Genomic DNA, 24,086 nt, shown 5'->3' with positions numbered 1-24,086 from the left:
GATGCTGAAGTCACGGTTCCGGTATCTGGACACATCTGATGGAGCCTTGCAGTACTCACAAACTACATGTACCCAAATTGTCCTTGTATGTGCCATGCTCCACAATATGATCCTGTGGAAACAGCTGCAGCAGGAACAGCATGGGGTAGGGCCACACAGCCCCTCACCATTGCCAAGGCCTGCACAGGCACAGAGTGACTCAGAAGAGGAACACCCAGAGTCTGCCCCAGTAGGCAGAAGGAGCTGTGCCCAGTATGCCTTGGCCCTGGCAAAGAGGCAACGTATAGCACATGCACTGACACAGTAGGGACCCAAGGAATGTCACCTCTCTCTGACCCCCACATACAGTAATAGGGATGCCAAACATGACACTATCTGTGCTCAACCATGTATAGGGAGTGTACTCTGTGCATCAGACATAGGCAGCCCTGCAACACCGCTCTCAATACTGGGACACCCACAAGGTAAGTGACTCACACATGCCAGTTGGGGGGGCACATACCCAACAACTGTTACAGTCAGCAGGATAGGTGTAGACAAACACAAACAAATGCTGCACTATGGCCTCTGAATGAGCCCTATGTGTAACCCCCCCAAGGCCTAAACAGACAGACTACAGCAGGCCAGGCAGTTGGATGGAAGATGTGATGGCTAGAAAGTCTGAAACCAATATGTAAGCAGTGAAAGCCAGGATCTGTAGTACACTGGTATGCCTCTAGCCAGCATGATAGGCAAGACTACAGACTGAAATGGAGTACCCGACATACCAGTACAGTCCTAGCAAATGTGTAGAAGTGCCAGGTGTACTCCCCCATCCTATGTACACTAATAGTAACAGTCAAATGTGCCCCCCCCCACTCCTGTGTAGAAATGTAGAAACAGTCAGGTGCCCCCCCGCTATGCAGAAATGTAGCAGCAGTACAAGCCAAATGACCGATGGATACCCTGCAGACACAGCATGCTACCTGTTAGTGTACAACACAGAGGTCAGCACCACAGTACAAACAACCTGGACATGCTCCACACATGCAATACAGATGGCCATACTGGGCATGCTCACACACTTAGAGGAATGAAGGCAAAGTCAGTCAACAACATACTGAAAGGTCATACTGGGCAAGCCCACACACTTAAACACATGAATGCCATGTCTGCAAACACCAGTGGACCAGACATATCTGGCAGTTGCAGTTCTTAGTGCAGACATGTCAGTATGCACCACTCCTGCCTTGCACAAACAGTGGATAAGAATACAGACATATATGTAAGGACACCACACTATAATATGCCAAATGTAGACGGACATAGATATGTGGAAGAGGGTCACTGTAACAAGGACCCATCCGGGACTGTCCCACCCAGCACACAGCCAAAGGCCCACAACCACATGAGGTACATATGCACTCACTGAAGATACTAGCCATCAGCATCTGTCAGCATGACAGACTATGTGGTGCTCATGCCAGCTGTGAAACATGACCGTACAAGGAAGTAGACATCTAGTAGCTGTATGCACGTACCTGTGACATATGACCCTGTGTGTGCCCGCTTGTGGTATGTCAACCCCTACATGAATGAGTTATGGCCCATGCACACATTGCCCACTCCATAGTAGTAGTATGACAAGCCTGCTGAGGTCATCCAACTTGAAATACACCTTTGTGAGAGCTGTAGCTCAGGAATCACCATGGCACATCCCATAACCGCATACTGCTGTAGTGATAAACCAGTTAGGTAGTAGTCCAAACCCCACACTTGGCAACTGTGTGAATGTGTTTGTGTGTGTGTTTGTCTGTCTCTAACTGTGTAGAGAGCAATGCTTTTTAGGATACTCAAGCCCCATACAATTCATATACTGAACTTGTTCAAGGCCGCTGATGTTACTCACCTAGGAATACACCTCTGGGAAAGTCATATCTCAGTAATCTCCGTAGCGTGTCCTGTAACTGCACACAGCTGTGGTGTAATAAAGTAGCTAGGTAGGTGTTCTAACCCCAGACCAAGCAATTGTGTATAAATCTGTGTGTGTGTGTGTGTGTGTGTGTGTGTGTGTGTGTGTGTGTGTGTGTGTATGTGTGTGTGTGTCTCTGACTGAGTAGAGAGCAATGATTTTTAGGCTACTCACACTCCGTACAGTTCATATACTCAACTTTGGTAAGGCCGCTGATGTCACTCACCTAGAAATACACCTCTGGAAAATCAGAACCCAGTAATCTCCATAGTGCATCCTGTAACTGCACACTGCTGTAGTGTGATAAAGTAGTTAGATAGGTGTTCCAACCCCAGACCTGGCAAATGTTTGTGTGTGAATCTGTGTGTGTCTGACTGAATAGACAGCAATGCTTTTTAGGCTGCTCACACTCTGTACAGTTCATATACTCAACTTTGGCAGGGCTGCTGATGTCACTCACCTAGAAATACACCTCTGGGAAAGTCAGAGCCCAGTAATCTCCATAGTGCATCCTGTAACTGCGTACTGCTGTAGTGTGATAAAGTAGTTAGATAGGTGTGCCAACTCCAGACCTGACTGAATAAAGAGCAATGCTTTTTAGGCTACTCACACTCCATACAGTTTATATACTCAACTTTGGCAGGGCTGCTGATGTCACTCACCCAGAAATACACCTCTGGGGAAGTCAGACCCCATTAATCTCCATTGCACATCCTGTAACTGTGTACTGCTGTAGTGTATTAAAGTAGTTAGATAGGAGTTCCAACCCCCACCCTGGCAACTGTTTGTGTGTGAATCTATGTGTGTGTGTCTGACTAAATTGAGAGCAATGCTTATTAGGCTACTCACACTCTGTACAGTTCACATACTAAACTTTGGCAGGGCTGCTGATGTCACTCACCTAGAAATATGCCTCTGGGAATATCAGAGCCCAGTAATCACTGTAGCGAGCGCTGTAACTGTGCACTGCTGTAGTGTGATAAAGTAGTTGGGTAGGTGCTCTAATCCCAGACCTGGCAACTGTGTATGTGTGTCTGACTGCATAGAGGGCAATGTTTTTTAGGCTACTCACACTCTACAATTCATATACTCACTTTTGGCAAGCCTGCTGATGTCACTCACCTAGAAATACACCCCTGGTAACATCACACCCAGTAATCTCCATAGCGCATCCTGTAACTACGTTCTGCTGTGGTGTGATAAACTAGTGAGGTAAGGGTCTATTTCCAGATATGACAGGTGTGTATGTGTGCGTGTAACACATATTATGTGTAGAGGTGGCTGTGAGCGTGTGACACCTGTGGCCAAGGTGGAGGGGGTTTTGCTCAGTTATTTTATGGTGGCCCTACTATATATCACCATGTCAACCATACAGGGATACCAGATGTAAATTAGCTGAGAGGCCATACCCAGACATGTGAAATCAAGGCCAGCCAATCACAGTTAGCAACCCCACTATTACCCAGAGCACACACACATGCTTAGGTAACAGCCAATATGTGGGTAGTATACTGCATATTGGCCACTAATAGTAACTCTGCAGTGATAGCAGTGGGCTACAGAGGGCATGTCACCCTGGCCACCTGTCCAATATGCACGTACATGCAGACAGTGCATCTTCACCATGTTCCCAAATGGACACCTGCAGCACCCATGGTGCTTTCACATGCAACTCCCAACAGACATACCATGCCTGATAACATACCCTGTATGAACAGATGGCACTGACTTCAGGGAATGCTGTTAGCATGCTACCAATGTAGGTGCAGGGTAAACCTGCTGCCCATTACCAGTTCCTACCACAGGTGGGCAAGAATGGCACATCCAGTGATAATCTGTGTTCATAACATGGGCCAGACATCCCAGGTACAGTTCCACATGTCACTGTACATCCATGTGGGAGGTGTGCACATCCCAGACACCATCCATGTCATGGAGTAAGGAACATATACATGGCAAGTGATACACAGCATTGGCCACACACAATAGTCACAAAGGTGACTGGATGGGGGATGCAATACCCACCTGTGTGGGCAGATGCAGAAACCACAGGCCTGAGGCACAATGCAGACCATCGTCATGTGGCCTGATGCCAAGGTATACCCATCCCCTACCCTTGTACAGCCTGCTGGCACAGTTGTCCACCACACACCCATGCAGACATGCACCCATGCATGTCAGGACTGGCACCCTGTGTGTCTGTGTGTGTGTTGTATGGTGCATCTGACCACATCCACACTCACTGCATCTCCCCAGGGCATACTGAAGCATGCTGTTTGATGTCTGACACCTCATCATACTCTATGCCCATACAACCTCCATATGACCCGTGCGGTGCATGTGATACTTGCACATCGATGTGCTGTGACAATCACATTAGTAATGAGTTGCACTCCTGGCCCTGCCATGTGTGTCAATGTGTGTGCGTCCCTGTGTGAGTGTGCCTGTGTTGATGCTGGCAGCTGTTCATGCAGACAGTCATGTGTACGTCACCTACCATATAACTACCATATTCCTGTTGCAGATGTCACTCATCATCACAAATATGCTCTGAGTGCTCAACAGCAGGTAACCCATGTAGCGCAACCAGTAACTGCATTGAACTTTGATAGCACTATATAGTTGTTGGGGGTTTGATACCCTGTGCTGGTAGGTGTGTGACACAAACATGCTTCTGTTTTACTCCACCACCCCTCCCTGACATGTATTTGCCTCTGTTTACCTCCCCCACTCCCTCTCTGGTGGATTTGGAGACCCACACCTGCTATGCTTAGGCAGCAGCATGTGTAATGTAAGTGATGCTCATAATCAGCTGATGGCCTCTGCACGAATTGCAGGCCTCCCCTAGCTGATTGCATGTGGAACGGCTGTGGTAACAGGCCCATAGCCAATTGCATGGACACACCCCAATACCTAGGAACAACATGGTTGTGTTGGCCCTTTACAGTCACTGTGAGCAGGAACTCGATCTGTTGTTTGGCAAACAGCATCTCAGGTGGATTGGGGATTTACCTCTAACAACATACACTGTGGAAAGAGAGCAACAAACAGGAGGAGGATGTGCCTAGCCTAACTACAGACTGTAAGTGCTGCTATACTGCATATGGAGTACTGTTGATTTAACAGTGTTTGCCTGGATATGCCTGTTGTACATGTCGCAATACCTGCCATGTCGGTCCCATGTATATGAGAGGTCCCCATCCATAGGGTAATCTGCAAACTGAGCAATGTTGTGCCTTTGGTTTCATGTGTCAGCTATGGTGCACCTATCTGTGGAATGCAGAAGGTAGTGTGAGGATAGCAGGCAGTAGATTGTGACAGCTGGGAGAGTTACCAACGTCACATCCCTCATAGGATATATGACTCAATAAACCCTGTTACAACAGTATATGTATGAGGGTATAACAGCGACATGTCAATGACAGGACTGGTCCACATGTCTTGCATGAAGGGGTTCTGTGTGTATCCCTGTACTGACCAGCGTGTGTCAGACTGTCCACATATATTGGGCATATCGCAACTGTAGTCCACATGGGCATTACTGTGCTAGCAGTGGTACTGTACTATGATGAACTTAGGATGTCTGTCAGTAGCCAATGGTGCACATGTCCGCACATGTCCACAGCAGATGTGGCCTCCCACGCACACCATGTCTGTGAAGACACTCCCTATTACAGTAGCAATAGTCTACAAATATACCTGCAATACATACATGACATCCCCTTGCACTGAGAGTTTGGGACTATTGCGGCTGAGATAGGGCTCCACCCCATGTGCAGGACATATGGCAAACATATATGTACATATCATTATACATATATCCATATAGATATGTACATATTTACATAACTTGCTTACTGTATGACAACAGTTGTACACATATGTGCCTGTGTTCCAGAGTCTGTCTTCCACCTACATTCCTGGCTTAGCACAGGAGACATACTGTCAGGGTTTGTTATGTAGTGGGCTGTGTGTATGTCATGCTGTCATTCCTGCCATCCCTCCACTGCTGTCATGTCCCCCATACATACTGGGGGATTGGGGCCATATATGTGTGGGCTCCACCTACACAATACATGTGTGCCCTAATGCAGTGCAGAGGGCCAGTGTACGTACCCGTGGTATATAGCCCAGTAGTAGTAAGTGTAAGGGGGGTGCGCCATGACTAACCTAGGCTGTAACAACATGTGTGAGTATCTGGGGTAAGCTAACTTAAGGTATCTGGATGTGTATTACCATACAGTCCACCATGGGTAAATGCAGGCCTACTGCCACCTGCCATACAGACTGTTCTGTTAGTTTGTGTGATTTTGATGGTGTCAGTTATGCCCTGTTATGTAACAGATACATCCCATTGTGTCAACTGGGGTCTGTACCCCCTAGGGATTGTGTACAGAGTGTAGATAGAGGCTGCTGACCTATACATCTGCATTATGCACTGTTAAATGTCTGGTATTCTGTGGGCCAGTCTGTCATTACTATTGTACTACTAGAAGGCCTCAGCCTGGACAGCAGCATGTGTCAACCTTACCAGACTACTGTCTCAGTATAACTGTTTCACAGATGCATTTCCACTGTTCATATGAATGTCAGTGTGTAAATGGCTATATGACATGGCATATACAACCATAGTACACACATATAGCTGTCACAATCTGTGATGAGCACCTGTGTGTGGTGTTATACCCTTTAATATCTCTGTGGGTATGTGCTACAGGCTATGAATGTCATTCGTATGGGTGGCTCATATAGTCTCCAGTTGTTAAGGTGGTGATTGTAGGAATACTGGCTGCTCAAGTTGTGTGCACGTACTATATATGTACCATACTGTAAATATCTCTGTGTGTGTATGTGTACTTACATATATATATATATATATATATATATATATATATATATATATATATATATATATATATATATATATATATATATATATATATATATATATATATATATATATATATATATGCCTGTATCTGCATATATCTGTCTGTGTATATGTATCCTAGAGATGGCCATGTTGTGTGCGGTCCTGGTTATGGGATCTGCAACACTTGTTACTGTATTACAGGGGGGATGTGCTTGGCTGGGGGGGGAGTATACCTATTTGCACCAGACATATATTGTGTGGGGCCTCTCAATGCCATTAACATTGCATGAGGACATATATGAATTTGTTATATCCCTTTTGTTATCACCAGATGTCTGTCCATATACACCTATATATGTACATGTATATATGACCTGCTGTATATATTTACACATGTAGATATAGGCATAAATATCCATAGATGTAGGCATTTGCATGTGTATATGTTCATATATATTTATATATGTACATATCCCAATATATATATATATATATATATATATATATATATATATATATATATATATATATATACACATATATCTACATATTTCAATATGTTGTACCTGTTTAGACATTAATATATTTACTCACACACATACATCTATATGTTGCAATACATCCCCTGTACCGTTGAATGACTGAGCTGGATGATATGTTTGTGGAAACATCAGGGTTATGTACATCTGCCATGGTTTAGTGGGAAATCACTTTGTGTATGGTGTGCAGTGTCCTGGGTACGAGCCTTGCAGAGGTGGTTTATTTTGTTGCTGGCCAGAACACTCCCGCTTACCCCCACACTAACCTCATTTAAAGGAATGGAAATAAGGGTTGCTACAAAAGTGGTGAAAAAGGGGCACAAAGAGGGTAAGACAGTAGGGGACATAGCTAGGCATGTACAGGAAGGGTGTGAGAAAGGTCCATAGCTGCTCATTTCTGCTGCAGCAACAGCTGTGCATAAACACTGCAGTTGGAGCTAGATGTGGACCCTCAAAACCCTGGGAGAAGGGTGAGGACAACATAAATGCATTGTGATGCCAATTAGACCGGATTACATGTGTCGAGTGGACATGTGTGCAGAATGGACAGCCATGTATGGGGCAAGATTGTTTCGTGGGAACATATTGCCCTTCCATTATCTTTTCAGGTGGGAGTGGGATGTTGGAGATGGGCTGTGGGTATATTTTGGGAGGGAGGATGGGAAGGTTACCAGGCATGACACACAAGACGCATACAGGGGCATATATGACACATGTGGGAGGTGAACACCTTGATGGGGAGGGGTGTTGGGATATCGGAAGCCCACAAGCCCCCTAGTGGTAACAGTGGGACTGAGGTTACCACCCGTGGGAGGTCACCATGGTGTCACCACAGTGCCATACTCCTGTGAAATATGACTGCAAACCATCCTCCTGCTGACACATGTACACCTGCAACACAAATGGATAACATTATGGAGATAATCACTGTTACTGACAGCTGAAATACATCATAGCTGCATGGCTACACTACCTGACATGTATGCATTACACATTACCCCTGATAACATCTCACACTGCAGTGTATTACAGAACTCTATAACAGTCACCGTGTGCATCAGAACCATGTTAGCCTGTCCCTGCATCGATGTTATGGATGACAGGGAAGTGGCACAGGTATCATCATATGCACAGGGTGTGTTGTTGGTTTGCCAGAGGCCAAGGGTGGTCCATACATGTGTCACCGTGAGTGTGGGTAAGGGGTTTTGTTCAATGATTGGGGCATGGTGATGTGGTGTGTGTAGGTATGGGGTCGCCCTAGGTGTGGTTGCATAGTGTGTGGGTATGCATGCATACAGTCCTGCCATGTGGTCACCCTATACAGGTGTTTTTGGACAGCTGCAGACCATACCTCGCAGGGTGTGCAGTTCAGTGCCTCCTGCCATGGACACACTGACTGTGCCTGCCAGGGGTTCCACAGGCATGTGCAGGTACAGACCTCAGGGTGCTACTCTCCCCTGATGATGACAGGTGTCTGCTGGAACAATGTCCTGCCGGGGACTGACCAGGGCCATGTGCATGAGGCCTGCTGCAGTGTGGTGTGGACATCACCCCCAGTGGTGTGGTGGAGTTGGTACTGCCACTACGGGAGTGTCTTGGTGGCATGGCACGTCCACATTGACCACCAGCTGCTGGTGTTACTGGCCTACATCCACATGGATGTCGCACCACTCCCAGCACATGTTCAGGCACAGACATTCCACGGTCGAGGAGGCCAACCATCTCACCCCACCATCAGAGCAACAGCAATGTCATGGAGGTTGCCACTTACAGATGAGAAAGCAGCCCACTGCAGCCTCAGTCCCTGTCTGGTGTGCATGTCTATACGTGCCTGTGCCTCCATTACAGCCTGAAGCATGCTTCTCGTTGTACCAGTTGTGGCACCTCTGCCAGGGGCATGATGACCAGCAGTCCTCTCATGAGCACCACGGTATATCTGCCAATGTGGTGGCCTGCCAGACATCTGGCTATGACATCTGTGACCTGACACAGTTAGCATGGACACCACTCCTTCCTGGTCACTGGCACCAACCGCCACATGTCCCTTTGCTATGGCCATGTGTGATGGGGTTTGTAGGGGCACTGCAACTGTGTGCGGGCTTGGGGTGGCTAGGAGGGTGATGACACATGTAGGCACAGTGTTGGCCTCTGACAACCCCACCTGTGCCTCACCAGTACCATCATCATCATCATTGGTGTCTGTATGGACACCTACCTCAGTTTGCATGCAGGAGGGAACCTGACCTACCTCGCCACCTGTGGGGGAAACAAACACACATGTTAAGACCTGTACAGCATTGCATAACAGTATGCACACTCACACACACACACACACACACACACACACACACACACACACACACACACACACACACACACACACACACACACACACACACACACACACAGTCACACACACACAGGCACACATAGACATACACAGACACACAGACACACACATGTACACCCACAAACACTGACAGTCCACCTTACTACCCCACTTAACCTGAGTATACAGACAGTTCCACATTCAGTTACATATGTTCCCCATCCTGCATGGCACTTGCTAACATACATTCATTCATACTACCCATTAACATATCAGACCTCTCCATGCCTACACGTGTGATCACAGCACATGACCTGTTACTCCATCACCTCCCTGACTTTGGTGGAGTAGGTAACACATGGCCTCAGTACTGTCATCCAGTAAAACCCTGTGTATGTCCAGTCATGGTGTACATGGCCCCTAAATGGTCAGGGCTGCTACATTCACTACACATGTCACACACCAGAGCCCCATACTACAGTCTTGATCAGTCCATGCCCCATCTGCTGCACAATCAGCCCATCATGAGGACAACAGTAAAACCTGGATACACTAACTGATGTAGTCTGGTAATTCCCCATTGCATTAGTAGTGCTGCATACGTGGGTAGCTGGTTATCCATCTGCTGCTGGCATTATGATGTGTAAACCTGGTATGCACTTTCCCTCCCAATACATGTTCTGTGCTACAGATCTTGTTATGCTATCAGCTGTCCTGTGTTCACATATTGGATAGGCTGTCCTGGTGTCTCATGTGTCACTAAATCTACAGCACAATCCCAAGGAGAAGTACTGCCATGTGATCAATCCCACTATCGCCTGTGCATACATGGATGCCCACACAAACAGACACACATGTACACACACATCAGACATGCATTGACCACAGTCCACCAGATTGCACTTACACACACATTCAACACCCCCCCACACACACACCTATGTGGGGGGTTGCACACCTTTTGTATGCACAGTCCTGCCATTACCCTTCTGTCAGCATGCAGTGCATCTGGTGCTCAACAGCATGCAGTGCAACCAAAGTGACCTCATCACAGCGACAGTATACACATGTGTGTGATGCATGGGCTGTGTTGGTAGGTGATGGCCCTTCCCCTTGTCAACACTGCACCCATGTACAAAGTGTTACTGTTGACCTTTTCTGCACCCTGCCTTGCACTGTGCACCATACTACACAGGTGTACAAACCATTGCTGCTTATGTAGTACTTTGTTATGTCAGCTCCAAGGCTCACAGCCCCTGTGTGTTACAGCACCTCATACCTGGGATGATATATGAATGGATATATTTTGTGAATGTCTGATGACTGCTTTACAGATCACATCAGCAGTGCATGTATGACAGGTACAGGACTATTACACTGACACCCACCAGACCTTACCATGGCTGTAGGGGGTACCCTACACATGTCCCAGAACTCTGCATGGTTGCAAGGTCTACTCATGTGCACATCCATTGGAGTGCACACACTGCTGTCACTATTGCTGTGCGGTCAGAGTTATGTCTGCCACAGATACATAACCTGATTGTGTGCAGTTACAGCCATGATGGTGGTGTTTCACATATGTCCTTACTGTAGGTCATGTGTCCTGCCATACTCCACATCCCTGTGGGCACATTTCACAATGACACGATGTTAGGTATTTTGCATGTGTCTCTTGTACCCTTCCAATACCCCAGCATGGTCACTACTGTGACGCAGTGCATTTCACAATAACAAAACGTGAACATGTACAGCATGCAGTATGGGTAGGTGTGTTAGATGTGTGCATGGAATATCCCATAGCCATTACATGCACAGTGTCTTGTCATGCATGAATATGAACCATACTCACTGGCTACAGGCTGCTGCTGTGGTGGTATCCTGGAGGGACCTACACAAGAGTGTGAGAATGTTGTTGTCAGTGGCCACAGCTGTGGAATTCATAAAGGGTGAGTGCAGCATTATGTTACATCTACAGTAGGGGTCCACAATACTACAGCTTATGCACGTCTGTTTATTACTACTACACAGCAACAGACTATGTATATAACATCTCAGATTTGTATGATGTACCTGTATAAGATGCAGATGCATACACATGAGTGGTGTACTGATGTGCCCTGGGGCCTTACCTGCATTTTCCTCAGGCAGTATGTCGGTGGCACCCACCTCCACAATGCGCCCTGCCAGTTGTTGGTGCTTCAGGTGGGCAGGTGCCATAAGGCTCCTGAGTAGCTCCTCCAGAAGGGTGAGGGGTGGATGGACAGCTTGTCCTCCCCCATTGTGAGGTGGTCTCCCCGTAGAGCAGCAGCACACCAATGTATATGGCAAAGCAGGTAGCTGCAATGATGCCGGACCTGCTCATAGCTGCGGTTATGCAGTCCAACATCATTGACCCTGTAGACTAGTTCGTTCCACAGGGCGGTCCTCTCCTGCTGGTCTTGGGCTGTCCATCTGAACAGCTGGTCATAGCGCTGCACCAAATGTGATACTATCACCTCGGTCTCTGCAGCACTGTAGGCCGGAAGAAGGATATGGGGCATCCTCCCTGGAAGATATAAAGATGGAACCAGGTCAGTGCAACCATACAGCAGGGTTACCATAGTTCTTAATACACATCTGTGTCTCCCCCCACCATATCAGCTACAACAAACCATTCATAGAATGCAATTGGTATATCAGCTGCTTACCTACCAGTGGGACATATGTTGTATTGTACCAAGCTTTGTACTATGTGTTTGTGCCTTGCTCTGTACTATGTGTTTGTAGCCATGCTCCCTGTGGGGACACTAACTCTGCTGACCTGTTACAGACTATTTCACCTGCATGCCATTGTCAGTGCCACTATTTATATATATATATATATATATATATATATATATATATATATATATATATATATATATATATATATATATATATATATATATATATATATATATTTATTTATTTATTTACATTTGTTGACCAGGAGTGTCCGACTGGACGTGAGGTCCATTTTAGCTGAGGCCGGGAGAAAAGCTCCACAGTTAAAATAAACAGACAGTAGTTACATTGGATTACATAGCGATTAACAATTTAACATAGCAATTAATTACAAACATATTTACAGATGAAGAACATAGTACATCAGTAGACAACTAGAATCTTTATCTGCGAAGTACATAACAGACATTAACAAATGTTACAATAAGAAATTCCTGCTGTATAATAAGTACTAGGCTTATGAGCATCTGAGCTTGCTATAATCAAGGTAGCTAGTGGGATGGAAAGAAAGGTAGTGGTTGGATGGGGTGGGTGATATGAAAGTGGGAGTATATATATGTGTATGTACATATACGTATATGTGTAGATATATCTTGTGGGTGTTTATATACCTACGTCTATATGACTATCTGTATATCTGTAGACATACCTATCTAATTATATATCACACAGATAATTATCTCTATGTGGGGTTCATACAGACATCTGGTCCACATTCTGTAACTGTCTTTCAGTCACAGCTGCACTTTCCTGCCTTACTGCAACACTGCCAGGTATCACATATGAACACAGACTAACATTAGGGTGGTATATGTGGTGAGAGATTGCTGGTAAGCCTATTATACACCTATGGCATTTGTGCATGCTGCATTAGACATTAACATGACTATCCTGTGTGTGGTTTGCTCTGACACCCATGTGTCTATCATGATGGCAGTACTTCCACCACCAGCTATTGCCCACACTAACATACCAAGCACACATATTATGGCTTACTTCTTTGTCATTCCTTGCTGATCTGAAACAGTTGGCGGGTATGTCCCACTGCCTACAGGGACAGACAGTATTGTCCAGAGCAGTTGTTCAGCAGAACTTCATTACAGGGACAACTACAGATGGCTCAAATCAACATTCCACATCATATTTCCTATTATTCTGTACCACATACAACTTTCAATTACATACATATATGTTTTACTTACCTGTCATTTTTTTTCCTGACAGCTGTGACTGCATGTTGTTTACGGTTTACATTTTAAACGTGTTTTCGATGTGTGTGTGTTTCTCTGTCTCTGTCTCTCTCTCCACTAGAATGATTGAGCTGGTTTGAATGGATTGCAGCATGGCTTTTGTAAGTGATGCGCATGATTGTGCAACTGTTGCTAACTGCCTGCAGCCTGCTGTGTAGTACTTCAGATAACCACTGTCATGGCAACCCAGTACTATAAAAAACTGACTCATGTGGGCGTTGTCCCTTAACCTTTCCAGTATGGAGTACAAACTTCCTGTATGTGGGCAGCAGTGTTAATGACAGCAGTTTGCAATACCTCTTACAACAGGAATTGCAGATGCCAATTACACATTCGTATGGGGTTCCAGACCTACAGATGGAGTGAGTAGTGTTCATATCTTCATTGTATGTTGCTGGTCTTGCAGTGTTTGTGTGTACATAGTTGTTTAAGATGGAATGCAGTCTGTCTGCATAGCTCTCAACTGTGGGCCTGTCCACATGATGGCCAGTGGAATGTGTGGTTGGTTTGGTCTGTGCACTACACAGGTCTTGCCCTAGATATATCACTGGCAGTCTGTCTGTTGCATGCTATCAGTACATAGCTTCATCCATTTGTGTTTCTGACATCGTATTCCTGCATAAGGGTATGTTGCAACAAATCCTGTAACACCAGCAATATCCAGGATGTGTAACAGCAATATTGCAAGTATGGCCCTGTGTGCCATCTTCTGACCTCCACATATATGGCAGGCTTTGTCCTGCTGTGATACAGTTAGGGGTTGTTGGGTAATGGACTATCATTAGTTACTGCTAGTATTCCTGCTACCATCCCAGTCATATTGTGGACTCCCACAAAATATATTGGTCAGGGTCCATAAATGTGACTGATAGATTGACATTACCACAACTATTACATTCCCCCCTAGGGCTTGACTACAGGGTGTAATTGGAGGCTGCTGGAATACATCAGTAATTGTTGATTGTTACCTATCTTGAAGGCAAAACCTTTGTCTACTGTTGTACTGACTGAAGGCCTGGACAGCATAGTATTCTATATATCCACATTGCTTGCATCTACTGTTTTGTGTGGGCCTTGCATTCATTACTGATTACATATTTCAGACTTCATGTGCTGTAAGTAATAGCATACATTATTGTATAGTACACAAATAAAGGTTGTGTGTGTATGCATACCTGTGTGTCGTGTCATGTCCTTTGAAACTGTGGATGGGTATATGTTTGATGTAAGTTTTCTCATTTGTGGGACAGGTTGCCACACTGCACATTTCACAGGTACCAGTTACAGGGCTTGTTCATAGGTTCATAGGTTCATAGGTTCATACTAGGCTATCTGCCCTAGGGCATTTATAAGCCTAGCCAGAGTGTGTTTGGCTTTCACCACCCATTTTAAATTAATTTTGCTATGCCCTTTTTCGAGGTTAGTATACTGTGCCTCTGTCTAACAGTGACACAGAGGTGATACCCGGGGTAAACCTACAATCTCCCATCCACTCATCAAGATTCCTCTTGAAGAGAGTCAATGAGGGACTCTGCCTAACCTGGACTGGGATTTTATTCCAGAGTGAAGGGAGCCTCTTGGTTATGAATCTGTCCCTCCAGCATGTCCTATTTATTTCAGTGCTGAGGTTCAAGTCTCTCGAGCATGTAGCTCGATGAGATTTGGATTTTCTGAGGTGCAGCATGTCCATTAATTCCGGGTTGGACATGGCTTTATAAGTCAGGCACAGATCGCCTCTGTGCAGGTGGTATGCCATTGAGTAGAGCTGGAGTTTCTTTAATCGGGCAGCATATGGCATCTGTTTGAGCCCTTTGATACTCTTGGTGAGGTACTTTTGGGGTCTTTCCAGTTGCTACAGGTGTCTGGTAAGGTACATCCCAAAAGGGGCATTGTATTAGGTGGGCTATATAAAATGTTTTTCTAACCACTTTGGCCACGTGGTTGTCAAATGAGAGATTGCTAACAACTTGGGTCCCCAGGTCCCTAATTACTTCTTCTGTACTTAATGGATTACCACCTATGTGTTAATTTGTGGGCACTTTGTTTTTGTCAAAGGGGATGACTATACACTTTTTGGTGTTTAGCTTGAGGCCATGGCTATGGCACCAGTTGTCTATGAGGCCCTTTTGGAGGATGCTTGTGTCGGCTGGAGAGTCGATTATGGCACCCAGTTTGCAGTCATCTGTGTACCTGGTCAGCCACAGTCCTTCCATGTTGGCCTGTACCTCCGAGAAATATATACCGAACAACAGAGGTCCCAGGACTGAGCCTTGTGCGATGCCACTTGTAACTGGTTTGGAGTCTGATATGGCTCCAGCAATTCTAACCATGTGGGTTCTGTCCTTGAGCCAGTTTGCAACCCATCTAGTGGCATAGTGGTTTATATTTAAGCTGGTGAGCTTATCTATAATGCCTGAGTGGGGTATTGTATTGAAGGCTTTTGCGAGGTCCAGGTAGGCTGTGTGGACCACCTTCCCCTCGTCAATGGCCTTGGTGACTGTTTCAAAGAAATTGACCAGGTTTAAGAAGCAGGATCTGCCCTTAACAAAGCCGAACTGGGTAGGATCTAGTGTCAGTAGGTCCCCAATATCTTTATTTATGAGGTCCATGATGATCCTTTCCATAGCTTTGCAGACCAAGCTAGTCAGGCTTATGGACCGATAGTTTCCAGGATCCGTTGAGGCACCACCTTTGTGGAGAGGGACCACTGTTGCTGTATGCCAATCTTTGGGTACATATCCTGTAGTAAGGCTGAGATTGAACAGTAGTTTTATGTTTGGGTTTAGCTCTTCTTGGAGTTCATGTAGGATGCAGCCCGGGACACCTGTGGCTGAGAGATATACTTTGCACCCAGTACTTAAACACTACTCCTACATATGTATGGCTATTAATACCTATTGTCTGTGTATATGTATATATGTATATATATATATATATATATATATATATATATATATATAGATAGATATAGATATATATATATATATATATATATATATATATATATATATATATATATATAATATATCTATATCTAGATATATATCCCGATATATATATATATATATATATATATATATATATATATATATATATAGATACATATAGACATATATTTGTATATACCTGAACATATTTGTCAATGTAGAGATGTGTGTGCATATCTGAACCATTGTGATGTGTACCCCTTCCACATTGTACATTCCCTACGTTAGAATGACTTTTCTGCATGTTATGTTACAGATATCGCCCTGACATGTACAGGTGAATTGGTTTACTGTGAAAGCATTGTGGCTGTGTTGTGGAGGGTCCTGTAGCCAAAATATGCATGTGCTGGGTATTGGATTGCACAGAATATCTGTTAAGGCTGTGGGGGGGGGGGGTAACAGAGCACTGATTACCAGGTATCTCTCATTTGAGGCCCCACCCCCATTAACAGTGCATATGGTCTGTTATGTTGTAGTGAGTGGTTCAGGTGTTTGTTCGTATGTAGTAATGCTATACACAGTTCTGTCTGTATCTATATTTATATACATCTATAGATATCTTTATATGTACATATGTATATATACATATGTATATATATATATATATATGTTTATATATGTATATATATATATATATATATATATATGTGTGTGTGTGTGTGTGTGTGTGTGTGTATATATATATATATATATATATATATATATATATGTATATATATATATATATATATATATATATATATATATATATATATATATATACATATCGCTGTCTATCTGTCTGCATTTCCAGCTGTATATCTGTCCATATGTCCATGCATGATCGGATCACATTTTTGGCCTGTACCTCATCCTGTTGGCAATTGACATGGATTATCACAGGACTGCAGTCAGTAACTCATGCCAACACTTTTGTGTTTCAGACTTCATCTCCTTCAAGATATGTGTTCTAATGCATATCACTGTGTGACTAGCAACATTTTAGGTGTCTTAGAGCAGCATTTGCCATATATCCCTACTTGTACCCACATTTTGGCACGCTTTGTCCAGAATTCTTGCATTAAGTGGTTGTGTGGTATGCTATTAGTACATTTCCTATACTGTTGACTGCTTGTGTTGGATGATATGTTTTTGAAAACATGAGGTTATACATATCTGCCATAGTTAAGTGGTAGATCACTTTGTGTATCGAGTGCAGGGTCCTGGGTTTGAGCCTTGGAGTAGTATTACAGTTTGTTGCTGGGCAGAACAAGGGATGTTGGCTACAGAGGGATTAAGAAAGTTTTCAGTGGGTTTGCATGGGTCTGCACGATGGTAAGCACTGCTAACCTCCGCTTATGGTTTCTTACAGTCAGTTATCTTCTGATTTCTCAACCTGTGTAGATATAGCTTACCCCCACGCAAACACACTTACTGCTGCTTAAAGGTGCTGACTGTTGCTTACCCCCGCGCTGATTTACTTGACATAAAAGCAAAAGGGGTTGATAGGAAAGTGGTGACAAATGGGGCACAAAGAAGGAAAGACAGTAGGGACAATAGCTAGGCATGTGCAGAACGGGTACGGGAAAGGTCCATAGCTGCCCATTTCTTCTACAGCAACAGCTGTGCATATACACTGTATTTGCAAGTACATTTGGACCCTCAAACCCCTGGGGGAGGGGTGAGGACAGCATATAGTCATTGTGACGCCAAATAGACCTTTCCGTTACCGTTCTTGCATGCCCCTAAGCTATTGTCCCTACTGTCTTTCCTTCTTTGTGCCCATTTGTTTTCACCACTATATCAACCTTTTTTTTGTTTAATGGAAATCAGGGGGTAAGGTAAGCAACAGTCAACACCTTTAAGCAGTGTGTGTGTGTGTTGGGGTGGCTATATCTACAGGTTGAGAAATCAGAGATAAAAACTGTGTAGAACTGCGGAAGCCGGAGGTTAGCAGTGCTTGCAGCGTGCTCCCCGGACCAAACCCACTTAAAACTCCCTTAATAGCCCTGTAGCTAACATCCCAAGTTCTGCCCAGCAAACTGCCTCCAGGCTCAGAGGAGACTCCACCCACACCCGATACCCAAAGTGATCTACCACTATATATGGCGAAGATTATGTGTCCAGTGGACATGTGTGCAAGATTGACAGCTATGTTTGGGCCATGATTTTTTTGTGGGAATAGATTGCCCTTATTTTATTTTTCAGGTGAGAGTGCGATGTTGGGAGGGGTAGTAGGTATATTTGGAGAGGGAGGTTGGGAAGGTTAACAGACAAGACACACAAGACGCATACAGGGCCGGTATATGACACATGTGGGGGGTAAACACCTTTTATGGGGAGGGGTGTGTGGAAGTCACAAGCCCATAAGCCCCCAACTGGAAACAGTGGGACTGATGTCCTCACCCATGGCCAGTCACCACTGCACCTTCACTGCCCCAAATGTGGCTGTGCTGAGGGCTATGTAGGAGGGGCAGGCTCACCCTCTAATAGTGCCACTAGGCCCTCAAGCTGGCATAGCTGCTCTTGATGCTCCAGATCGAGCTCCCTACGCACCATGGCCCGGACCTGTTGACTGGTGACAGGTTCCCCTCCGCGCCCGCTCCAAGGGGGGATGAGCCCCCATCCCCTGCAGCAGTTCCTACTGAAGGTGGCACAGTGCCCACGGAGTTGAAGGTCTCAGGCTGGGCCCCAGATGTGCTGGTGCCCGGTGCTATGGCCAGCTGGGGTGGGACTGGTGGTTCAGCTGGGACCAGCCTTCCCATATGAGCTGTGTTGTCGCCGGTTTATGGCAGATATGGTTTAGTAACAGTCAACAGCATTCAGTATTAGGTATGATAGTATGCATAGGCATTCCCATTAACCTGACAGGCCGACTTTAACACAGTTGCAGAGCAAGCAGCACACATGCATATATGGAACAACAGTGGCCATTACAAGAGCATGCAGGTGTCATCGATGGCAACAGGCCACCATTATGGGTGTATTATAACATGGCACATACATAGCAACAAATGTGAATATGTATAACCCATTAGGACATATGTCCCAACAAATGTTTGGAATGTACACATACCAGTTGAGGAGTGTCATTGGGCTATTTCGCACATATGGTAGGGATGAGAGTGTGTTCAATTAACAACTGACATATCCTTGTAGTTTCACGACTTTCCCAGTCACTGCAGTGATATTTCCCTCACAAGTATTATTACACTACCCAATGGCCTTATATTGTACGCTGGTATGTTTATAAATTATTATATATGTGACCTGTGTCTTACATACAACCGTGACAAGATGTAGGTGTTGATGCAACATATGTTGTGTATTGCTGTCATACACTTTGGGTGAGGTGCTACAGTGACAGGTTTGTACACGTTTGACTTGCTGTTATGTGTCATTAACAGCTGCCTACATTTCTGGGTTCCTCACACTGCTTTTTCAGGGTGACCGGGTACCAGGCCGGTGATATGGGCCACTTATCTGTACATGCTGGACAGACTGGAACAGTCGTGGGGTATGACTATGCATACAACTATCTGAACACTCTAGCCAATTCTGTACTGTTGTTGGGTGTAATTTTATATACAGCTTTCTGTCTGAGCATTCTAACAAAAGTCCATACAGTTGTGGGGTACAATTATGCATACAGCTTACTAGCACTCCAGGGATTCAAACCCCTGCTGTGTGTGACAACAAAATTATAGTTAACATCACAGTACACTGTGCCATCAGGGAATTGATGTGAGGCTTTCTACTGTCTTCTATCTATGTCTCCCTCACTTGTACAATATGACTGACCTCTTGGCACTTCCAACATTGTTATACAGACCTTTATACACATTTTATCTGCATACCACAGCATGGGTAACACTGCTTACTTCAGCAGTACTATTTATAGTATGCAGCAGTTCAACTACATATGACAGAAGACTATATACCATTATTCACATGTATTCCTACTGGTACAATACTTTATAATTCTCTTATATGTATTTGTTATGACAGTACATGCAGAAGAATACTAACTTGCCTCACAATGCAGCCTTTGCAACCTAGCATCATGGGCTTGCTGTTTCACAGCCCACTCATCTGCAGATGTCGGATGTATACAGTGATATGTAGCCATACATATCCATAGTATACATAAGCTAGTTAATTCTTAACTACTTAGTAGAATAGGTAGTTGCTCAGTACTGGGGCATTAGTCATCTGCCGAGACTGCTGGATCCACTGTTCCAGTACATCTCCCCTCCACTGCTTCAGGTCAGCATGGTGATGCCTGACCTGCTCAACAGCCCGGGGGATACCTGTGGCACTGGTGAGGTCACGGGCGAGACTGTCCCAGGCCTCCATTTTATACTGCGAGCCCTGGTACTAGCCCTGCAGTGGTCCCTCCTCATGGTGCTATACCAGGAGCCATACTATGAGTTAAGACTTCTGGATGCACCAGCGCTGCGCTCTAACATGAGTGCCTTCACCCACACCAGCCATTTTGCCTGCAGTAGGAAGCTACCACCACTTATGGCACATATTCCAACCTGTGTGGTTTATATACAGCCATTTACCTGCACTTTCCTGTGATTGGCCAGGTTTAAAGAGGCTAAGCTAGAGGCACACCTGCTTACCTAAGGGTGGCAGTGCTTATAGGGGTATACCAGTAGGCAGATTGGATTGGCTCCCCTACACATTGCTCACTCTTACTAAGTTAAGCTGTGCTGCAGTTAGCATTGCTTAATAGTTAATTTGCACTATATTTGCCTTCTGGCAGTAATATATTCTTTATTACAGGTTTTATGTGTCTGATATCTGTGATTCATGTGTACATACACTGTATAGGGACCTGGGGACTTCTACACTTTATTACAGTAACACCTCACATCTATGCTTATTGCAGTAGTCCAGTTCACATATTTATGTTATGTAGCAAGGTAGACCACCTCACACTGTACATAGATTCAGCTAACATCTTTGTTTTGATTTACCTGTGGTGAGGATTAGTTTGCTGATACCTCATTCATCTGTATTGATATGATAGTTTAGTGGGTGACTACTGTGATTATAGTGTACAGGGTCCTTGGTTCAAGCCTTGCAGATGCAGTTTATTATGTTGCTGGGCAGGGCACGTGGGTTTGTACGAGTTTGTGCAATGGTAAGCACTGCTAACCTCCGGTTACCATTTCTTGAACCTGTTTGCTTCTACTTTGCTTAATCTGAGTAGCACCCCCACACACACACACACACTGGCTGCTGCATACCCCCATGCTATATCCTGTGCATGTAGATTTTATACATGCTTCAGTCAAGTGTACATGTCAGGTATGACTGTTCACGAAGGCCAGTGTAAGGTTAAGTGGAATTTCAGTTTAGCATTTCTGGTTAGGCTACACTCATGTATTTGGGGTAGGTTTGCATATGCCATACCTGTGTTGTAGAGTAGATGTGAATAGTGGAGGTGTAGGCAGGTAGTTGGAGGGGGGTCATTTTAAATGTATAGTAGGCAGTTCGACTGATTGGTGGGGGTGCGGTAGTGCAGGTTCACAGGGTGTTGGGATATGTATGCAAGGTAGGACAGGAGGTGTCAGTGTCAGTAGTTGGTGTAGGGGTCTGGAGTGTTGGTTGGTGGTGGACTTCACCAGGTGGTGATCCAAGTGTCCTTGGGTTTTCTCTTCGTGTGTTTTTACATGTGTAGTCTGGGATGGCTGAGATAATACACCTGGGTTGGGGGTTCTAGATTCTGCCAATATAGTTGTGTGGAGGGTGTCACCTACTTGTGACTGTAGACATTACTACGAATGCAACAGGAGTCGATAGGTATGTGGTGTTACTGGGCCACACAGAGGGGCTGATAGTAGGGGACATGTCCAGGGATGTGCAGGATGGCTGATGGAAAAGTCCACAGCTGGCCATTTCTTCTACAGCAACAGCTGTGTATATACCCTGCATTTGGGGGTAGGTCTGGACAATCACACCCCTGGGTAGGGGTGAGGACAGCAAAATAGCTCTCAACCGATCAGAGAAAACCTCAACAGATACAGGGACAACTCCTCACATAATCAGGGACAATCAGGGACATTTTCTATATATTTGTAGTATTAACCAGAAACATTTGCAGAATAAGGGAATGTGGATTTATATAGGATTTCTGACATGAAATGTCTATAACTGTATTACTATCATTATTTATTAAGGGCAATTCACCACCTTTTCTTCAGCACTCACCAGTTTTCAGGGGGATTGAGGGGGACAGAGCTAATATCGGAGTGTATAGCAGGGACAGTTGTGAGGTCTGGACAGCAGTACTACCTTGTGATGCCAATTATTCCAGCTTACATGCCTACAGTGGGGTGTTGCGACCAAGTGTTCTTTGGTGTAATTTAGTGGGTTTGTAACAACACATCTGGTTATACCATCCTTTGCCATGTAAACTTGACTTTGCTGCAGTGGGACTCATACCAGGAGTGGCTGCTCATTGGGCGTTGGCTCTGCCCAATGCACACTATTGCTTACATCCCTGGGACGGTCCGCATAGAACCACTCCAGCAAACACCTGCACAGCTAGGCCCATAATTACACACCCATAGTTCCCATATTACACAACCACTTCGGCACTCTTCCTTACTCCTGGTGCAGGTCGGGTCTGGCCACACTGGTACACACTACCCACTCCCCACTTCTCAGGACCCATCATATATGTTGTCTCGCCCCATGGATCATCAGGCCTCCCCTACCTTGTAGACCGGGTGCATGCATGGTCTGCTGTTGGACATCAGTATAATGTCTGAAAACCCGAAAATCACTGAATCTTTGGGTGTCCCGCAAGGGACATTCATGTCTTTGTTTCAAGATTAGACTTGGCGGGTCTCTCCCACTGGTAGTATCCTGCCTGTAGTCTGGGAAGCAGTGGTGTTTTTACTTGTATCGTGTGTTTGTATGTTTCACTGGTCTAGCTCGGGGGGGTGGGGGTTGATGCTACGTGTTACACATTTGTTGCTTGGACCCATCACCCCCATTGGCACGGCCTGTGAACATATGTAATTCGTACCTACTGCGTCATATCCTAGCTATATATATGTGTATATTTACACACACACACACACACACACACACACACATATATATATATATATATATATATATATATATATATATATATATATATATATATATATATATATATATATATATATATATATATATCGAATGACATATGGATGTATGGGTGTCTGCATATGTATATAACTATATGTGGGTATTTATATGTATTTTGTCTCTGTATGTATACATTTGTACTATGGAGTGAGAGAGGTATATCTTCATATAGCTATGGGTAGATATACACACAAATACCTCGACATATATACATCTACATCTGGTTATTCCATTCTTTGCCATGTAAAATAGACTTTGCT

The sequence above is a fragment of the Protopterus annectens genome, chromosome 5.part0, assembly GCF_019279795.1.
Source record: "Protopterus annectens isolate FY-2018-M chromosome 5.part0, PAN1.0, whole genome shotgun sequence".
Lineage (NCBI taxonomy): Eukaryota > Metazoa > Chordata > Ceratodontiformes > Protopteridae > Protopterus > Protopterus annectens.
Note: the sequence above shows the minus strand (reverse complement) of the source record.